Below are 13,195 nucleotides of genomic sequence, written 5' to 3' on the forward strand. Positions count from 1 at the left end.
TGAATACTGTTTGCATGGCTGCTGGATTGAGCAATAGTTGTCATGGAGTTTGCAGATGAGCTGGAGTCAAGTGTTTGGTACAGATGGTCTGTTAGTTGGTTCATGTAGCTGATTGGTCTTTGAACTAGCTATCAGTTACTGATGACAAAGACTTTTGCCTACCAGGAAATATGTAATTGGCTCCTAGTTAGCTGAACAGCTTCAGGTTATTTTTTGTCCATCCGTTATAAAGTCATTATCATAGAGTCATACAGATGTATAGCACGGAAACAGACCCTTCGGTCTAACTTGTCCATGCCTACCAGATATCCTAACCTAATCTAGTCCCATTTACCAGCACGTGGTCCACATCCCTCTAAACCCTTCCTATTCATTTATCTATCCAGATGCCTTTTAAATGCTGTAATTGTACTAGCCTCCACCACTTCCTCTGGCAGCTCATTCCATACATGCACGTCTGCCTGAAAAAGCTGCCCCTTAGGTCCCTTTTAAATTTTTCCCCTCTCACCCTAAACCTGTGCCCTCTAGTTCTGGACTCCTCCACCCTAGGGAAGATACTTTGTCTATTTACTCTATCCATGCCCCTCATGATTTTAAAACCTCTGTAAGGTCACTCCTCAGCCTCCAATGCTCCAGGGAAAACAACCCCAAACTATTCAGCCTTTCCCTTCAGCTCAAATCTTCCAAGCCTGGCAACATTCTTGTTAATTCTTTCTGAACCCTTTCAAGTTTCACAACATCCTTCCGATAGGCACAGAGTTATACAGCATGGGAACAGACACCTCGGTCCAACCAGTCCATGCTGAACATAATCCCAAACTAACAAGTCCCACCTGCCTACTCCTGGCCAATATCCCTCCAAACTGTACTTATCCAAATGTCTTTTAAATATTGTAATTGTACCTATATACACCACTTCCTGGGGAAGTTCATTCCTTGCATGAACCACCCTTTGTGTAAAAAGGTTGCCCCTTTTACCTTCTTTACATTTCTCTCCTCACACCTTTTAAAACGTGTCCCTCACCCTAGGGAAAAGACAATGACCATTAACTCTATCTATCCCCCTCATTATTTTATAAACCTCTATAAGGTCACCCTTCAACCTCCTACACTCCAGTGAAAGTCGTCCCAGCCTATCCAGCTTTTCTTTATAACTCAAACCTTCTATATCCAGCAAAACCCTGGCAAATCTCTTCTGAACCTTCTCTAACTTAATAACATTCTCTCTATAACAGGGCAACCAGAACTGGACACAGTACTCCAGAAGAGGCCCAACAATGTCCTGTCCAACCTCAACCTCCTACACTCAAAGGAATGAGTAATGAAGGCAAACATGCTAAAAGTTTTGATTTTTACTTAATAAGTCAGAGACTTTTCTAAGTGAATTAGCCACTCTGTGTCTCTTGCAAACCATCCAAAAAATGAAAACTGAGAAGCAGCACAAGAATCATCTCAGCACACCCTGTGAGAGACCACTGAACTGCTTTCACTGTTATTCCTCTGTCTGTAACATCCATGTTCTCTTTCCCTGTGTGTGAGCAAGCATAGCATGTATTTATGGAGGAATTAAAGTGTTAATTAGTAGAGTTTTATGTTCAGAAGACAATTCATAATTGTTAACTTGCAGTCTATTTACTTGCAAGAATGAGTCATTCTTGTTAAGTACAGAATCTGGTCCATGCTTTCTGTCAACCTGGACAGAGGCAACAGGGAAATTGGAGAATTTTTCATATTTTAAAAAAAACTTTTGTGATGACTCCAGGATTAGCAAGGCTTGCTTTCTAATGCCCTAACCCAGTGAGGCATAACAGTTGCTTTAAGAGATGAATATACGAAGGAGCCAAGGACCAGCAGGAAGTCACACAGGCAACAGCCATTTGCTGCTGAGCAGAAGCACGTGGATACACACAGAGTTATCTGTGAATGCAAGCTATAAGCTGAGCTGTTAAATAAACCTGTACGAGATTTGTGGGTAAACTGAATTCACGTTACACAATCTGGTTTACCTCCAAAGAAAATAAGAAATACTAAAGGAGAGTAGGTAAAGACAACATTTGATAGCGTATTCAAAATCATGCAGTGTTTTGACAGAATAAATAAAGATAAACTGGTTCTAGTGGTTGGGGATCAGTAACAAGAGGATAGTGATTGAATGTGATAAGACAAGTACCAGAGGTGACTGGAGGAATCATATGTGTAGTGATTATAATGAGGTCAGTTGGGTGGACTCATAGAATAGGAGCCCCTGATTGGGGCTGTTAATTTGGTCCAATTAGCAAGCACTGGCTGACAAAAAAGAACAGGAGTGTCAGAGAGTGTGCTCTGAGAGCTGGCTCTGAGGGAGCTGGACTAGTGTCAAGGACTCTCCATGTGTAAATAAATGGGTGACTTGGTGACAAGATATCACCATCAGTGGAGACAAGAGAAAAGCACGCATCTGATGAAATTTGCTCGTAATAATTGTCTTTGAGTTTGGGGGTAAGCATTTCTGGCATCATGCTGTTAGTTGGGAACCTTGACTTGTTCAATTCTGCTGTCAAGGACTGGGCCTAGTATGTGGAAAGAACGTGTTACTTTTTCCAGGCAAATGATACTGGAGCAGTTGAAAAGCAATGAGTAATTCTCCTGACAGCTTGTGGACTCACAGCTTGGCCTCTATTGTTAATTCTATTTCTCTTGCCACAGACGCTGAGTTTCTCCAGCCCTTTCTGTTTGTATCACAGAATCACAGAGCCATCATGGTGCGGAAGGCCATTCAGCCCATTGTGTCTTGCATCGGTTCTACCACCTAGTGCAAATCTCCTGCCTTTTCTTCACATCCCTGCACAGCATTTCTATCCAAATAGTCACTGAAGGTCTTCTTGAACACATTGCATACTAATGGCATTCTAAAAGAAGTGAGAGAGGTGGAGAAGTCCACAGTTTAAAGAATTGGTGACTGAAGCCAAGGGCACCAATAACAGAGCAATTAAAATAGTTCACATGTTGGTGACTCTATCCTTTCTGATTTCCCTGAATTTTGATCTCTCTCCACAGATGCTGCCAGACCTGCTGAGCTTTCCTAACAATTTCTGATATAGACCAAGTTCTGTCAAATGGGACTAGATTAATTTAGAATATCTGGTCAGAGTTGGACCGAAGGGTCTGTTTCCATGCTGTACATCTCTATGACTCTAATTTCTGTTTTATTGTCTACCCTTTTCCAGTTGAGCAACATTCTCAGCTGTTAAGCTTCTCTTTATACATACAACTTTGCAACAGAAGTGATTGAGATCCATTGCCTTAATTTATTGCCACGGAAGGCTGTGGAGGCCAAGTCATTGGGTATATTTAAGACGGAGATAGGTAGGTTCTTAAGTATTAAGGGGCTCAAGGGTTATGGGAGAATGGGGCTGAGAAACTTATCAGCCATGATAGAATGGCAGAGCAGACTCGATGGGCTGAATGGCCTAACTTCTGCTCCTATGTCTTATGGTCTCTTTGGAAATACAAGCTTTTGGAGTGCTGCTCCTTCATCAGGAAGCTAGAAGAGCAGGATCATAGGACACAGAATTTATAGTAAAAAATCATAGTGTTATACAACTGATGTGATATATTAACCAAATCTAGAAAAAACTTATTATGACAGGGCGGTGAACCCTTCTGCTAATTAAACCAAACATCTAGAAAAGCTGACCTCACCTCATAACCTGTTAAAATATGAGTGACAGAGAACTCCCAAATTCCACTATTTAAAGAAAATAATATCAATTTATTCCTTAACTCTAAAAGTGAACATTAAACAACAACTATTCACAACTCTAAGCCCCCCTTTCTCTTAATTGCTTATTTCTGCCTTCAACTCAATAACAATAGAGTGTTCCATTAAAAAAAAACTTGTTAAAGTTATATCAACTTAATTTTAAAACCATACAGTTGTTGCCATCTCCAGTGTCAGTCTTCTTTCGTCTGAAGATCTCCCTGGGTCATCTCCCTTCTTTTACTGCAAAGATGTTTCATATGAAAAAGGCACCTTTGATAGAGAGTGTTTTTGAATGGCTGTCTTTCTCAATTGCAGTTGTTCTGTCTGACTTTCAAAGTACCATTTTTTAATAGCCCCAACATTGGATTGTCTCAATGGTCCAATATTGGCAAAAACAATAAATTCAAACGCAATTGGGTTTCAATATCCTGGGGCACAATTTAAACTGATTGGTTAAATTTGAATAGTTGTCAAAACAGCAACCAACTCAGGCATCTATTTCACAGCCAAATGTTTTATAATTTCAGCTTTCCAGTACACTCTGAGACTGCTAGCTAGTCATCACACATGCTTGTCAGCTCTTAGTGCAAAACAGCTTTCACTCTCTCTTAAAGGTACAGTACACGCCTTCAACTTTATAACACCTCCCCCCTTAAGAAAAAAATGAACCATCCTAATGAAGACATGTCTTCAGGTTTTTTTCTAATTCTTAATCCCATTACAATAAAATACATAGGACATTAATCTAAGTTCATACTAATTTTTGCACACACATATATAACATTGGTATCTGTTCAATTTTATCTAGACTTTACCTGTTAAATCTGCGATAATGCATCTGCTATCACATTTTTACAACCCACAATAAGTACAATTTGTAAAGTAAAAGTCCGTAACCTAAGACTCCAACAAAATTGTCTCATATTATTTACATCATTCCAAGGATGTAAGAGGATTGTGATCTGTGTACACAACTGTCTCCAACACATTGTTCATCACATAAACATTAAAATGTTGTAAGGCCAGTACCAAACTCAATAATTCCTTTTTGATGGTAGAGTATTTTCTCTGGTGGGTGTTGAGTTTCTTTGAAAAGTAGCCAATTGGCCGTTCAATTCCATCAACTTCCTGTAGCATTACAACTCCAACTCTTATATCTCTTGCATCGATTGCAACTTTGAAGGGTTTCAAAAAATTTGGTGTAGCTAAAACTGATGCAGTGGTTAATACAGAGTGGTGCTGGAAAAGCACAGCAGGTCAGGCAGCATCTGAGGAGCAGGAAAATCGATGTTTTCCAGCACCACTCTGATCTAAACTCTGGTTTCCAGCATCTGCAGTCCTCACTTTTGCCATGGTTAATACCGCTTTTAAATTGTCAAATGCATCCTGGCACTGTTCTGTTCACTGAAATGTTGTGTTCTTCTTCAGTAAATCTGTTAGTGGTGCCAGCACGCTGCTGAAGTTTGGAACAAACTTCCCAGTAGAATTCACTAAGTCCCAGAAATCAAAGCACCTCTTTTTTTAAGGATGATCATGGAAATTCCTCGATGGCCTTCGTCTTGGTCTTCCTTGGGGTCTACCTTTCATGACTGATGTTATGTCCCAAGAACGTCACCTCTGCCTTCACGAATTCTGTTTTCTTTATGTTTATTACCAGTTTTGCTTCTCTTAACCAATCTAAGAGCTCTGCCAACTGTACCATGTGATCTTTCCATGACTCGCTAATAATCGCTACATTATACAGATAAACTGCACAGTTTGTTAATCCAGCCACAACTCCGTTCATGAGTCTTTGGAATGTGGCTGGTGTGGTCTTCGTTCCAAAAGGCATCACTTTGAATTGATATAGCCCATTTGGGATTATAAATGCAGAAACTTCTTTCGCTTTCTCTGATAAGGGTATCTACCAATAACCACACAATAAGTCCAGCATTACGATGTAACTGGCTTGTCCAACTTTCTCTATACAGTCCTCCAATCTTGGTATTGGGTATGAGTCCAATCTTGTTACGGCGTTAACCTTCCGGTAGTCCACACAAAATCGTTGAATCCCATCAGGAACTAACATCATCGCGAACTCCACTCATTCTGATTCAATTCAATGATATCTCCATTGAACATCACATCCATTTCCTCCTCGACCTATGTGGCTTTCAAAAGATTAAGTCTGTAAGGGTGATGTTTTACCAGAACAGCATTCCTAACTTCCACCTCATGCATTAGTCCTTCATCTTATACCTGCATATGTCCTCATACTGTTGCAACAAACCTTTCAACTATGTCTTTGCCCCTGAGACAGATAGTTCACTAGCCTAGCCCAATCCTCAAGGAGCTCCTCATTGTTTAACCTATTTTGAGATACATCAAATTTCATGACATCTAGATTTGATGGGGCAGATGGGAAACTAACACCTGTTTCTCCAGTTCCTTCTCTCTATTATAATAAGGTTTCAACATATTCATATGACATGCCCAATACAGTTTATTTTTCTATCTGGCATCTTTACCAGATAGTTTACCTGAATTAATTTTTTCTCAATTTGAAAGGGACCACTAAACCTAGCTTTGAAGAGATCTCCTACCACTGGTACCAATGCTAACGTGTCATTGCCATGGGAAAACATCTGAATTTTAGAGTTCTTATCTGCCACTTGCTTCATTCTATGCTGTACCCTCTTCAGGTGCTGTTTAGTTAACTCACCTACTTGAATTAATCTCTCCCTCACCTCAGATACATAATCCAAGTGTGTGAGATCTCCAACTTCAGTCCTGTCAATTGCTCTTTAATTAATTTCAAAAGTCCTTTCACTTCATGTCCGACTATTAACTCAAAGGGAGTAAATTGAGTAGATTCATTTGGGGTATTTCTAGTGGCAAACAATACGAATGGGATACCTTTATTCCAAACATTCGGGTAATCCTGACAGTATGCTCTTAACATGGACTTCAGGGTCTGATGCCACTTTTCCAAAGCTCCCAGGGATTCAGGATGGTACAACTTGATTTAAAGTGCTGTATACCTAAGCTATCCGTGACTTCCTCAATACGCCTAGCAGTAAAATTAGACTTTTGGTCTGACTGAACCTCTCTGGGTAGCCCGTACCCTGTGAAGAAAGCTACTAGCTCCTCTACCACCCTTTTTGCATGAAGGCTCTGTAATGGAATTGCCTCCAGAAATTCTGGTAGACACATGCATTATGGTTAACAAGTACTGGTTCCCTCTGTTAGTTTTCGGAAGATGGCATACACTATCAACCATAACCCACATGAAAGGTTCTTCAAATGTGGAAATTGGCAATAAAGATGTTGGTTTTATTACTGCCTGTGGCTTACCCACTATTTGACATGTATGACATGTACGGCAAAAGTTAACCACTATCTTGTGCATTCTAGGCCAATAGAAATGTTTTTGTACCTTAGCCTGAGTCACCAGTAGGTGACCTCCCACTGGTAATTTATGTGTTACCCGTAACACTTCCTGTCTGCATATTACTGGCAACACAATCTGGTGCACCTTTCCCCATTTCCCCTCTGCACTAACCTGCCGCGGTCTCCATTTTCGTCTTAGGATTCTATCTTTAAAATAATACATTCTTACTCCTTTTCTGAGTATGCACCCATACATACCTTTTATTGTCTCATTTTTCTGTTGAAAGGCTAATAGACTGACAGGACTAAACACTTTGCCTGACCCTCTGCCTGTACAGGTTTTTCCTGCACAATTACCTCAAACAGCGTGTCTGCTAACTGAACCTCAACTCCTTCATCTTTCTCTTTAGTTTTTGCTTTGTGCTGTAATTACGATAGTGGGATCTTGTTACTACACAGTCTGGAAAACAAATTCCAGGGTATTTTTCTTTTAACTCCTCAGTTCCCTGGTCTTTCTTTGGCTTCTCCAGAACAAGTGGTGTCACTCCCAACTTGGATCCTGCTAAATTGTTCCCAAGAACAAACTGTATTCCTGGAACTGACGGATGCTGCCTGACCTGCTGTGCTTTTCCAGCACCAATCTAATCTAGATACTGTCAATCACTCCCACTGTTAATTCACCATGCTTGAGTTGGAATTCTAACCTGATCTTTCATTGGGGAACGCTAACGTTCTGTCCATCTATCCCACAAATGACCTCTCTCTCAGGTGACAGGTCAGAAAGGGTGCAATTACCTTCATCGCTTACTATTAGAGACTGATTAGATCCCGTATCTCTCAAAATTATAACTTCTTTCCCTTCTGCCCCTGTTCTTCCTGAGTAAACTTTACTCACAGAGGCGAAATCTTTACAGAGATCAGGCACTAACTCCGTACCCAGCCCCTGCCGAGGCTGTGCACTCTCCTGCAGCTCCACTACTTTCACTAATGCCACTGGCATGGCCTCTTTTACCACATCTTTTCCCACAGTGCCTTTCATTAACAACCAGCATATTGACTTTACATGTCCCACCTTCTGGCAATGAAAACACCTTTACCAGTGACTTTCTTAAACCAAGAGCACTGTAATTTTCTGTGTCCCACCCTGTTACAGTGAAAACACCTGAGGCCTTTCACCTCCTTTTCGCCTTCTTTTTTAACCTGTGATAAGCAATTACCAGTGTGCTCTACTCTTTGCTTAGTCGTGTAGGATCTCCCATTCTCCCAATTTCTATCCCTCAGGATAAAATTCTTGCCAGATTTATGTACCAATGCACATTCATCTGTCATCTCTGCTGCTCTTCTCACTTCTTGAACTTTCTGTTCATCCACATGACTTCTTATCATGTCTGGAAGGGGGTTTTTAAACTCCTCCAGCAGAATAATCTCTCTAAGAGCCTCATAGGTCTTAGTTATTTTTAAGGCCCACACCCATCTATCAAAATGATTATGTTTAATTCTTTCAAACTCGACAAAAGTCTGACTTGGTTCCTTCTTTATATTCCTGAATCGCTGTCTATTACGTTTCTGGTACCCAATTCATAAGCAGTTAAAATAGCCGTTTGACATCTGCATAATCTCTTGACCCCTTATCTGACAGTGCTGCAAATTCCTCACTAATTCTGCCTACCAGCTTAATCTGAACTAGCATTGCCCACAAGCTCTCTGACCACTCCATCTGCCTAGGCAATTTTTCAAATGAAATAAAGAAGACTTCAACATCTTTCTCATCAAAATGTGGCAATATACTAACATATTTGTATATATCACTACCTTCTCTCTTCATCTCCATCCTGTTAGTTTGACTTTCCTGACTAATTCATAACTTCTGAAGTGCAAATTCTCCCTCCCTTTATCTTCTCTCTCCCTTTGCTCAGCTAAGACCTTCACTCTCTTTTCCCCCTCTCTCTCTCTCTTTCTTCCTTCACTCTCACTTTCTCTCTCCTTTTCTTCTCTCTCCCTCTTTGTCTCTTTCTCTCTCTCTTTCATGGCTCTTCTTTCCCTTTATCTTCCAACTCCATTTTCCTCAATTGTAATTTAAGTTTTTCTAACTCTACTGCACTTGTCTCTTTCTCTGACACACCTAACTCCCTCACAATTTCAGCTTTCCTTTTGCTCTTGGTTAGACCTAATTCTAACCTATTTGCAAATTTTAAAAGCATGGCCTTCTTCTGTCTTTCTAAACTTTCTCAGCAAATTTGGGAATCATCTTCAAACCCCAGAATCTCTTTAGCAATTTTTTAATATAAATATTTTTATTGAAAACATTTTAAAATCTTTTACAAAACATTTATATGCAAAAAATACCATCAAAACAGAAAAAAGGCAGTACAAAAAGCCATAACACAGTACAATTGTTAATAAATGACCTAATATTCTACCAGAACAAACATATCTACTTAACTTAAACTGAATTACAAACATATTAAATAAATACTAACTTAAACTAAATTCAAATAACTTAAATAATATCTCACTACTTTATTCTATCTCACTCATCACACTCATCACACCTCCACTGAGGCTCTCATCCCTGGGAGCACCATCTATATTCTTTTTCCCCCAGTTTCCTCCTCCTGGGACCCCACGGGATTCCCACGGCTATACCATGGCCCTAATATCGCTGATAAGTCGGCGTCGATTTCATTTAAAAAGGGCCGCCAGGTCTTGTCAAACTTCTGTTTTGTGGTGCACCGTATTTGTGAGGTGGTCTTGGGGTTGATGCTCCATCACCAGCCTACGCCACCCCATAAGAGCTGGTGGTTTTTCTGACGTCCAATTTACCAGAGTGTTCTTCCTCGCACAGTGGGTAAGAATGTTACACAATCTCTTCCCGTCTTCCCCCAGAGAAAGCAAATTTGGCAACCCCAAAAGAAGAAACACTGGATCCACGTTAATGTCAATCCCCAGGATGTGCTTTAGCTCCTTTACTATAGCACTCCAGTATCTCTGGATCTTACAACAGGACCAGTAACAGTGTATAAGAGTGTCTATACTAATTTTACATTTGTGACACCCTGATGACACTCCTCTCTTGAACTTAGCTAGCCTCTCTGGTGCCATATGAGCTCTGTGTAAGATCTTCAATTGCATGGCCTGCGCTCTGTTACATACTGAGATTTTCCTTACATTCCCCCAGATGTCTTACCATCCCTCTGATGAAGTATCCTCTCCTAACTCTCGATTCCACGATCTACAGAGTCCTTCCATGTCCCCCAGGACACAATCTTTCTGTAAATGATATAAAGTACTGAGTGCAAGAGCACCCATACACCGGAGTAAGCTTTCCTCTACATCAGGTTTGTAACACTGGACCAGGAGCATGTATATAGTCTGTATATAGTTCCTTATTTGGAAGTATTGAAAAAGGTCCCTCTTCGACAATCCATATTTCTGACTTAACTGACGAAATGACGTCAGGACCTGCCCCTCAAATAAGTCTCCCAGACAGAAGATTCCCTTATTCTCCCATGCCTTAAAGCCAGAGTCCATTGCCCCAGGTTTAAATCCTTGGGCTCCCATCAATGGGGTAAATGGCGGAGTCTTAGACCAATTGCCCTAGTCTTGCCTCACTATCCTCCAAGTATTTAAAATAATTGCACTTTAACACTGCTGGGTCACGGATTTGATCTTGTCCATGAATAATAAAATAATTAAAGTACATCTCGACTGTGAGGCTTCAATATCAAGCCAAATCAACTCTGAATTCCCCCGTACCCAGTCACCATAAAAAAGTCAACAGAGCATTTATTTGGTACTTTTCAAATCCGGAAGATCCACCCCTCCCTCAGCCTGCAAAAGCCACAATTTAGTGAATTTAATTAGAGGACAACTGTGGCACCAAATACAAGACCTTACCCAAACATTGATCCTCCGTAACACTTGTCTAGGTAACAACACTGGGAGCATTCTCATGGGGTACAGCAGTCGAGGAAGAACATTCATCTTAATCAGGACTATTCGGCCTAACCATGATAACGGTAATCCCTCCCACCGCTGCAAATCCTGTTTAATCCTCTCTAATAGTTGCACATAGTTAGCTTTATATAGCTGGTGGAAGGAAGGGGTATTAAAAATTCCAAAATACAAAAAAGCCTTTTGGCGACCATCTAAACAGGAATTGCATTCCATCCTTCAGGTTAGGCACCTCCACTAATCTTTATTCCTGATGAAGGGCTTTTGCCCGAAACGTCGATTTTGCCTGTCCTCGGATGCTGCCTGAATTGCTGTGCTCTTCCAGCACCACTGATCCAGAACCTCCACTAATCCTCCTACCGGCTTGGCTTCTGATTTTGTAAAATTGATCCTGTAACCCGAGAAACCACCATATGAATTAATTGTTTGGATCAGACTCCCCGGATTGGCCAAAAATAAAAGGACTTCATCAGCATATAGGGTGATCTTATGCTCCCCCATTCCCACCTTTGGCGCTACTATTTCAAGATCCCTCCTGAGAGCTTCGGCTATCGGTTCTATCGCAAAGGTAAATAACAGCAGTGACAAAGTACACCCCTCTCGACTACCTCTTCCAATATTAAAATTATTTGACTTTAATACTGTTTGTAATCACTGCTGCCTTAGGATCATTCTACAGTATTGCTACCCATCTAGTAAAGGATCCCTCCAAACCTAAGCGCTCTAGGACCTCAAATAGATATGGCCATTCTATTTGATCAAATGCCTTTTCTGCGTCTAGGGAGACCACCAAACCCGGGATCAATCTTTGTTGGCATACCTACACTGTGTTCAGTACTCTCCTAATATTGTTGGAGGAGCTACGGCCCTTAACAAAACCAATCTGGTCTTCTTTTATGATAAGGGGCAGGACCTTCTCCAACCTCAGAGCCAGCATCTTGGATAAAATTTTGAAATCTACATTCAACAGCAAAACTGGTCTATATGAAGTATATTCTTCAGGGTCCTTCCTTTTTTAAAATGAGGGCGATATTAGCCTCCCTAAGAGAAGGTGGTAGACAATCTTGTGTATAAGAATAGTTGTACATCCCCAGAAGTGGCTCCACTAACATGTTTATGAATATCTTATAGAATTCAGTTGGGAATGCATCTGACCCCAGTGCTTTCCCACCCTGGAGATGCCTTATTGCTTCCTGCACTTCCTGCACCATTACAGGCGCATTCAAAAGAGAAGCCTATTCCGTATTTATATTGGGGAGGTCCAGATTTTCAAAAAAAGGACTGCATTCCCACTGTACCGTGTTCGCCCTGCTCCAACCGATATAGCTCTGCAAAGTATTCCCTAAACCTAACATTGATCTTCTTCAAATCATGGGTAATAGTACCAGCCTTCTCCCTAATAGATGCAATAGATTGGGAAGCTTTTTTCCTCCTAGTCAAATAAGCCAGATATCTACTGGCTTATTTGACTAGGCATTTTTTCCAAATTCAAACAATCTTTGTTTGGCAAAGGAGACCTCTTTTTTAGCCACTTGTGTGTGCATTGAGTCGAGAGCAGCCTGGAGAGCTGTGACCTGCTGCAACTTAATCAATGATGGCCTATTATAATGTGTTTGCTCAGCTCCCTTCAGCTGGGCCTCCAGCATCCATTGCTAGTCCTCCCTCTGCCTCTTTCTAGTCATCGAATATGAAATGATCAGGCTTCATAAATATGCCTTACTGGCCTCCCAAAGCATTGCTGGATTACTAGCCGAGCCTGAATTGATATCCCAAAATGCCCCAAACTCTCTTGTAGTATATTGAACAAATTTGCTATCCCTAAAAAAAATGGATCCATGCACCAGTGACGTGCATCTATTCCACTACCTTTGATTTTAACATCTAAATATACTGGTGCATGATCAGAAACAGCTATATTCCCAATTTTGCAGGTCAATGTACTGTCCAGACCATCAGTTGGTATAAAAATCATCTAGGAACACTTCAACCCCATGGCAGCAATGTGGATTTCACCAGTTTCCTCATTTCCCCTTCCCCAACCTCACCCCAGCTCCAACCTTCCAGATCAGCAACACCCTCATGACCTGTCCTACCTGCCTATCTTCCTTTCCACCTGTCCACTCCACCCTC

Source organism: Chiloscyllium plagiosum, chromosome 35 (genome assembly GCF_004010195.1).
Source record: "Chiloscyllium plagiosum isolate BGI_BamShark_2017 chromosome 35, ASM401019v2, whole genome shotgun sequence".
NCBI classification, from domain to species: Eukaryota; Metazoa; Chordata; class Chondrichthyes; order Orectolobiformes; family Hemiscylliidae; genus Chiloscyllium; species Chiloscyllium plagiosum.